Here is an 8,499-nt window from a genome sequence, read left to right on the forward strand (position 1 = left end):
ACCGGGAGGCGGGGGGGCGGGAGGTGCAGGAGGCTCCTGGGTCTCCTGTTCTGCGGGATCAGATTCTAACCCGCTTTCTTCCCGGCAGGAGCCTTAACGGTCTGCGCTGTGGGCAGGCAGCTCTCCGCTGCTAAATCGCCTTCTGATGCCGGGCGGAGTGCCTGCGAAAGGGACCCACCAGGGGTCCAGGCTTTCCGCATTGGCAGACCCATGGATGTTAAACTTCCTATTGCTCGAGTTTCCGAGAATTTTCCTTATGCATTTAAATCAACTTAAGCAGTTGATGATGGTAGTCATCTCTCTTGGGTCCCTCTTGGGTCCCCATTCACCATCTCCCAACTAAGACATGTCATCAGAGGACAGGACTCAAATTCTGGGGAAGAAAGATCCTCCCATGGCCCCATCCCCCCAAGCATCTTTGCTAATGGAAGTCATTAAATCCCTCTGTCCTTTTAAATGCACAAGGAAACAGGAAAATAACCTGCTTGGGGAGTGGAGGGAAGGAGGAAGTGGTGGGGGCTTAATGCATTCAACAAAGTTTCCCTCCTTTCCAACTCCACTCCCCCACCTCCACCCACGAAAGAGACCAGCAAATTCAACTGAAAGGTTCTCTCTTTAGGAGCAAGGCTCCTTCTAGGAGGCAGCGAGAAGCAACGAAATGACACTGGAAATTCAGAGGGGGAAAATCAAACCGCATACCTCAGGTCCCTGGCCTCCTCCAGCGTGTGGAACCACATTCCTTTCCAAAAGTGCCCAAATGCAGCCAGCTCCTGCCAGACTCTCCCGTCTTCCCCACCCAGCACATCCTACCATCACATGGTCTTCATTTCCACTCGCCACTATCCAGGCCTCATCTTCTCTCACCTGGACCACCTGCAGGGCTTCAACTGCTCAGCTTCTCCGACTCATTTCTTTTTTTTTCTCCTTTTTTCTTTTAATACATTTTTATTGATTTCTGAGAGGAAGGGAGAGGGAGAGAGAGACAGAAACATCAATCATGAGAGAGAATCACGGATCGGTTGCCTCTTGCACGCCCCCTACTGGGGATGGAGCCTGCAACCTGGGCCTGTGCCCTTGACTGGAATCGAACCGGGGACCCTTCAGTCCACAGGCCCATGCTCTATCCACTGAGCCAAACCGGCTAGGACCCCAGACTCATTTCTTAAAATGTCAATGTGGCTTGGACTCTTTCCTACCTAAAACTATGCATTGGCTTCCCAATGCCCTCAGGAAAGCCAAAGCTCTTTTAACATCTCATTTAGTCACCAAAAAAAGCCGGCCCCTGCTGAGCGCCACCATCACTTTGCCTCTCCATCACCATCTTTTCCCCTGTACTCAAAACTTGTAATTAAAAGGAGACATATGTAATACTCTTTGTAATACTTTAAGCAATAAATAATTTTTAAAAAATTAAAATTAAAAAAAAAAACCTTGTAATTATTTGCACGTGCCTCCCTCTCTTACCTTCAGGCCTTTGCTTATATTGTTCCCAATACCTAGAATGTTCTCTGCCTCCCAATCTCCTTATCCCTGCCTAATGCCTCATGGCTCTCAGTTATGCCATCTCTCCCTCCAGGAAATCTCCCCCTCATCCCCACAATAATTGAGTTCTCTCTGTTCCCTGTGCCTAGAGCCACCATTATCTCCTCTACCAACTTGTTACCCAACACACGTCACTGAAGTTAGTGCTTAATGTCTTCCTCCCTAGAATGTAAGCATGTCTCTCTTATCTGCCACATGTGCACAGGGCGCAAAGCATACAGTGTCTGCTTGATATGCCTTACAACAGCCACCATCCAGGTTAACATGTAGAACAGTTCTGTCATCCAGAGGTTTCTTTATGCTTCTTCCCAGGCAACAACCCCTTAGCCCCCAGATGTTGTATGAACTATACTCATGTCTTTAGCATCAGTTAGTATTACTTATTCTTGAACTATATGTGAATGGAATCATAGAAATATAAATCCTGTATAATAAAAGGCTAATATGCAAATCGACCAAACTGGAGAATGACTGGTCACTATGATGCACACTGACCACCAGGGGGCAGACGCTCGATGCAGGAGCTGCCCCCTGGTGGTCAGTGCACTCCCACAGGAGAGCACTGCTCAGCCAGAAGCTGGGCTCACTGCTGGTGAGCACAGTGGTGGTGGTGGGAGCCTCTCCCACCTCTGCGGCAGTCGGACATCCCCCAAGGGCTCCTGGACTGCAAGAGGGCATAGGCAGGGCTGAGGGACCACCCCCTCCCCCTCACAGGGCACGAATGTCATGCACGGGCCTCTAGTATAAATATAAATACCTAAGCAATGGTCCAACCATTCAACCATTCGCCCGGTAGCTATGACCCGCAATGACCACCAGGGGGCAGACACTCCTAACAGTAGAGGAGGGAGCCAGATTCCTTGTGGAATCAGCGTGGGTTAGGTTGCTGCTGGGGCACTGTCGGCCCCTCACAGGGCACGAATGTCATGCACGGGCCTCTAGTATAAATATAAATACCTAAGCAATGGTCCAACCATTCAACCATTCGCCCGGTAGCTATGACCCGCAATGACCACCAGGGGGCAGACACTCCTAACAGTAGAGGAGGGAGCCAGATTCCTTGTGGAATCAGCGTGGGTTAGGTTGCTGCTGGGGCACTGTCGGCCCTGAATCTGATTCACCCGGACCCAGAGAGGAGGGAGGAGGGAGCCCCTGGGCATCCAGGTCCTTGGGGCAGGGCCTGCAGGAGGGTTCTCACAATCTGAGACCCCTCAAGGGATGTCAGAGAGCCAGTTTCGGCCCGATCCCTGCAGGCCAGGCGGAGGGACCCCACCAGTACATGAATCCATGCACCAGGCTTCTGATAGATAGATAGATAGATATGGATAGATATAATTTGGTGTATGGGTTCTTTTACTCAAAATAATATCTATGAGATTGATTCATATTGTTTCACATATCAGTAGTTGACTCTTTGCTATTGCTGCATAGTATTGCATTGTCTGAATATAACACAATTTATATGTCTCTTTCCTGGCTGTAGACATTCTAGTTGCCTCCAGTTTTTAGTTGTTATGAATAAAACCACTGTGAATACTTGATGGATATATGCATTCTTTTCTTTTGAGTACGTAACTTGGAGTAGAATTGCTAGGTCATAGGGTAAGTGCCTGGTTTTTTTTTTTTAGTAGATACTGCCAAAATTTCCAGTCCCCACCTGCAGTATTTGAGAATTCCAACTGGGGGGGGAGGGGGCAGGAGGGGGGACCAAAAAACTAAAAAATCAACAACTCTCTTCTTTGATCCATATGAAAAGTGAGGTCACAGGGCAAACCCCTACTCCCCAGATTAGAAAGACAGACAGGCAAATACAGAGAATCACTGTTCCCAGAGCAGATTCCCACAAGTGGGAACCCCCACAGGAACCACTGCCAGGACAGGAAAACCTGAGCTGTAACTGACGAATTTCCGGAGGCTCGGTGTGCACTTGTGTGTGAGATAAAAATTCCAGGGGGGTTTCAAGTGTGTGCGTTTTTCCTCCAGGGGCTCAACCAGATGCTCACAAGGAAGATGAGAAGAAAATTACCACCAACCCCCCATGCTGCTAGCAAGCGGAGGAGAAAATGGGGCGTTTTTGGTTTTTTTTGCAATACGCCAGAGCATTCTGCTCTTTCTAACAAAGCCTGCCCTCAGGAGAAACTATTTCGTCAGAGCAAAATAATGCATAAGGGTTTTGTCAGAGCCTAAGCAACCTCGGGAAAGGCGGAAAACTCAACTCCAGCCCCCTCCGGGCACTTGTGAAGTTCATAGGCAAGGATCACAGGCTCACTAAAAGGCTGAGACCTAACCCTAGGACAGGGGTGGGCAAACCTTTTGACTCGAGGGCCACAATGGGTTCTTAAACTGGACCGGAGGGCCGGAACAAAAGCATGGATGGAGTGTTTGTGTGAACTAATATAAATTCAAAGTAAACATCATTACATAAAAGGGTACGGTCTTTTTTTTTAGTTTTATTCATTTCAAACGGGCCGGATCCGGCCCTCGGGCCGTAGTTTGCCCACGGCTGCCCTAGGACAACAGAGCGAGCCTCCCCTCCCTCCACACGTCACCACCACGTCTCCAAAAGCCGCCTTACTGCCGTTTCTTTTACCCAGAACATCATGTCCTGCTTTCAACAACAACAAAAAATTAGAAGGCATATCAAAAGGCAACATATGCAGTTTGAAGAGACAGAAGAACCCCACTCATCCTTGGCAGGGTGTTGATATGAACAGATCTTGAATGTAAAACAGCTGTGATTAATATGCCGAGGGCTCCGATGGGGGGGGGGGGGGAATAGGTAACATGCAAGAACAGATGGACAATGTAAGCAGAGGGCTGGAAGTTCTAAGAATCAAAAAGAAATACTAGAGCCCTAGCCGGTTTGGCTCAGTGGATAGAGCATCCGCCTGCGGACAGGAGGGTCCCGGGTTCCATTCTGGCCAAGGGCACATGCCCAGGTTGCAGGCTTGATCCCCACCCAGTAGGGGGCGTGCAGAAGGCAGTCAATCAATGATTCTTTCACATCATCATTGATGTTCTCTCTCTACCTCTCTCCATCTCTCTCCCTTGTTCTCTGAAATCAATAAAAAAAAATACTTAAAAAAAGAAATACTAGAAATAAAAAATTTTAAAACACACACACACACACACAAAAGGAAAGAAAAGAATAAAAAACAACAACAACACTATAGCCCTAGCAGGTTTGGCTCCGTGGACAGAGCATCAGCCTGTAGACTGAAGGGTCCCGGGTTTGATTCTGATCGAGGGCACATGCCCAGGTTGTGAGATTGACCCCCAGTAGGGGGCGTGCAGGAGGCAGCCGATCAATGATTCTCTCTCATCATTGATGTTTCTCTCTCTCTCCCTCTCCCTTCCTCTCTGAAATCAATAAAATATATATATATTTTTAATTCCACTGTTTGAAACTCCAGAATGTTAAACAAAAACAAACAACAACAAAAAACACGCATTATAATAGAAATGAAAAATCCTTTTGATGGGCTGACTAGTACCCTGGACATGGCTGAGGGGGAGTGGGAATCCCTGAGCTTGAGGATATATCAATAGAAACTTCCAAAATGGAAAAGCAAAGCGGAAAAAAGCCTGGGGGGGGGAAAACAAACACCAAAAATAAAAAATGGCACGGAATAGCCAAAAACTGTGGGACAACTCCAAAAGGCATAACACGCAAGTAGAGGGAAAAGCGAGAGGAGAAGAAAGGAACAGAATACGCAAAGCAATAGTGACTGAGACTTTTCCCAAATTAATGTCACAGACCCAGGAAGGCCAGAGAACAGGCAAGATAAATACAGGCCGTGCGGCCGCTGAGAGGCAAATTCCTTGGACACAAACGCCCAGGAGGAATTTCTCTGCCGAAATGGACTCACCATCGTCAACCCGGAGCCCAAAATGTAGGAGAACGCAGCCGCCATCCGCAGCCCGATGGGTCCCGGGAAGAAGCTCTGACAGACCTCCGAAGGCTCCTTCCCGCCAACCTGCATCTTCCACTTCTCACCTGGAGACAGGCCAGCCCCGTCCAATCAGAACTGCTCCCTCACAACCAATCAGGAGGGCCCAATTCGAGAACCAATCAGAGCGAAGTTTAGAGCCTCATTTGCATAAAGCCGACCAGCGCGCATCACCTGGGCGGGAACTTTCTGTGGAAGATGATGCCTTCTCCTCTCATAGAAGCTGGTTTCTCAGCTGCCCGGCGTGCAAGTTGGTACCTGAATAAAGCCTCCTTTCCGGGCATATGGTCCTCAAAACGGCAGAAAACCAAAAATGAAGGAAACATCTTGAAAGAAGCCTAAAAGGGTAAAAAAAAAAACAAAACAACAACAAACGCCTCCACCTGTGCAGGAGCAAAACTTGAAACTCCGTCCAGGTTCCCGTCAGAAACCAGGCGCCAAGAAGAGGGGGACACAGTTGACGTGTGGAGAGCAAAACAAACACCAACCTAAATGCCTGTGTTGGGAGAAATTATCTTTCGAAAGTGAAGAACAACTGCTTTTCTCAGACAAACGGGACCAGAGGGGAGGCGCTGCCAGGGGCCTTGCCTTGTTGATAAGAAGTTTCTCGGGGAGAAGGAGCTGGTTGGAAACCCGGAGGGAGCTTCCGGGGGGGCCCTCAGGCCGTGACCCCCACACTCGCAGGACAGGACAGAGGAGGCCCTTCCAGACCCACCGTGGGGATGGCGAGCGGACATACCATCCAAGGACAGGGGAGGGGATGAGGGGCCTCCGGTGATCCGGGTCCAGCTTGATTATCGGGGTCCAGCTCGATTATCCGGGTCCAGCTCGATTATCCGGGTCCTGCCCGATTACCCAAGTCCTGGCTCGATTATCCAGGTCCTGCGCGATTATCCGGGTCCTGCTCAAGTATCCGGGTCCTGCTCGGTTATCCGGGTGCAGCTTGTGGGCCATGGGCAGTGATGGCGGCCTCTCCATGAACAGAAGGAAATGGACACAGATCAGAAATTCCCGCCTTGATCAAGAAAGGGAGAGCATTAGAGAAAAACGAATGAAGGTAAGCACAAACTTTTCTTTTTCTTACTCTTGCTTGATCAGACCAATAAGAGCTTGTTAAAAAGAACAGCAGCAGCGCTATATTTGATTATGTATGTTTACTTATATATAATGCATGGTATATTTTTAATACATAGACAATAGCATGTATAAGCATATTTTTTTACTTTTTTGGGTGTTTTTTTTTAAAAAAAAACACATATTTATGTCTGTATGCGGTAAATGAGATGAATAACAGCAATGATACAAGGTACAAACAAGGGCCAGGAGGAAGGAATTAGGAATATCTGGTTGCTGTAAGATATTTGCACTACCCATGAAGCGTTATAGTGTTATTTGAAAATGGACTTGGATTAGCTATAAATATATATTACAAACTATCTAAACCACTAAAAAAGTAGGTATATGTATAACTGGTATGCTAAGGAGAGGAAATGTAATCATATAAAATGCTCAATTAAAACCACAAATAGCCCTAGCCAGTTTGGCTCAGTGGATAGTGTTGGCCTCCCACATGCCCCCCTGAGGGCGGGGATCAGACCTGCAACCCAGGTATGTGCCTTTGACCAGAATTGAAACCACAACCTTTCATTCTGCCAGCCGACACTCTAACCACTGAGCAAACCGGCTAGGTCTCAGTGTTTGTGTGGTTTTTTAACATAGATGTGTGTGTCTCTCTCTCCCCCTCCCCCCTCCCTTCCAATCTCTCTCAAAATCTATGAGAAAAAGGTATCCTTGGGTGAGGATTAACAACAACAAAAAAACATTGAAAAAGTGGATTGCAACCCTCCAGTATTCCTCCCACATGCCCCCCTGAGGGTGGGGATCAGACCTGCAACCCAGGTATGAGCCTTTGACCAGAATTGAAACCACAACCTTTCCATCTGCCAGCCGGCACTCTAACCACTGAGCAAACCGGCTGGGGCTCAGTGTTTGTGTGGTTTTTTAGCATAGATGTTTCTCTCCCCCCGCCCCCCCCCACTTCCAATCTCTCTCACAATCAATGAGAAAAAGGTATCCTTGGGTGAGGATTAACAACAACAACAGCAAAAAACATTGAAAAAGTGGATTGCAACCCTCCAGTATTGGCATCCAGCTTGGGTCTATCCTCCTAGCCATTCCACCCTATAACCCAAAGGGCAGTGATAAATGTGACTTCATGGCCCTCTTATGCATAATGCAAAGCTTATTGATTTAGAAGGGACTGATGGTCTGTAAGTGTTCGCAGCAGAATCAGTAACAAAGCATTAATATTTCATGACTTTTCTGTTCATGTGTGAGGCCAACTCAGACTGGGCTTCCTGAGTCACAGGGAGAAGGCACAGACTATTGGACATGGCAGTTTCCTCTGAAACTGCTGAGCGCAAGGAGGGATCTCATTTCACCTCCACGAGTCATCCTAGACTCTGAGACATGGGTGTGACACCAAGATGTGTGTTTAGCCAGGAAGCATGTTTCCATGACAGTCTTACATTCCTGTGTCTGCCTTTCTTCCTCCATCCAGTGTGTTAAGTCCACTGAACCTCTGTGGGCTTTGCCCACATGCAATGCAGCTGGGGCCTCAGCTGCTTTATGGGGCACTAATAATCCTGGGAAATGAGGCCAAAACCCAGACAATAAAGCTCACAGTACTTATCTTGTGATTGCTCGCCATTACTTAAGAATCTGTTTTCAATTTGGAGACATTCACAAAGATTTCACAAGGAAAGTCATTGTTACATTATTTGTAGCAGAAAACACTAGGAATCACCTTAACACCAACGAGAAAGGATTTTTAAAGTAAATCGTGGTAGTACTTGCCCATGCATGATTAGATTATTATGTGGAAAAGGAGGATCTTCAGCCCTAGCTGGTTTTGCTCAGCGGATAGAGCGTCAGACTGCAGACTGAAGGGTCCCAGGTTCGATTCTGGTCAAGGGAACATGCCTGGGTTGTGGGCTCAATCCCCAGT

This window comes from Myotis brandtii, unplaced genomic scaffold, assembly GCF_000412655.1.
Source record: "Myotis brandtii unplaced genomic scaffold, ASM41265v1 scaffold409, whole genome shotgun sequence".
Classification (NCBI taxonomy): domain Eukaryota; kingdom Metazoa; phylum Chordata; class Mammalia; order Chiroptera; family Vespertilionidae; genus Myotis; species Myotis brandtii.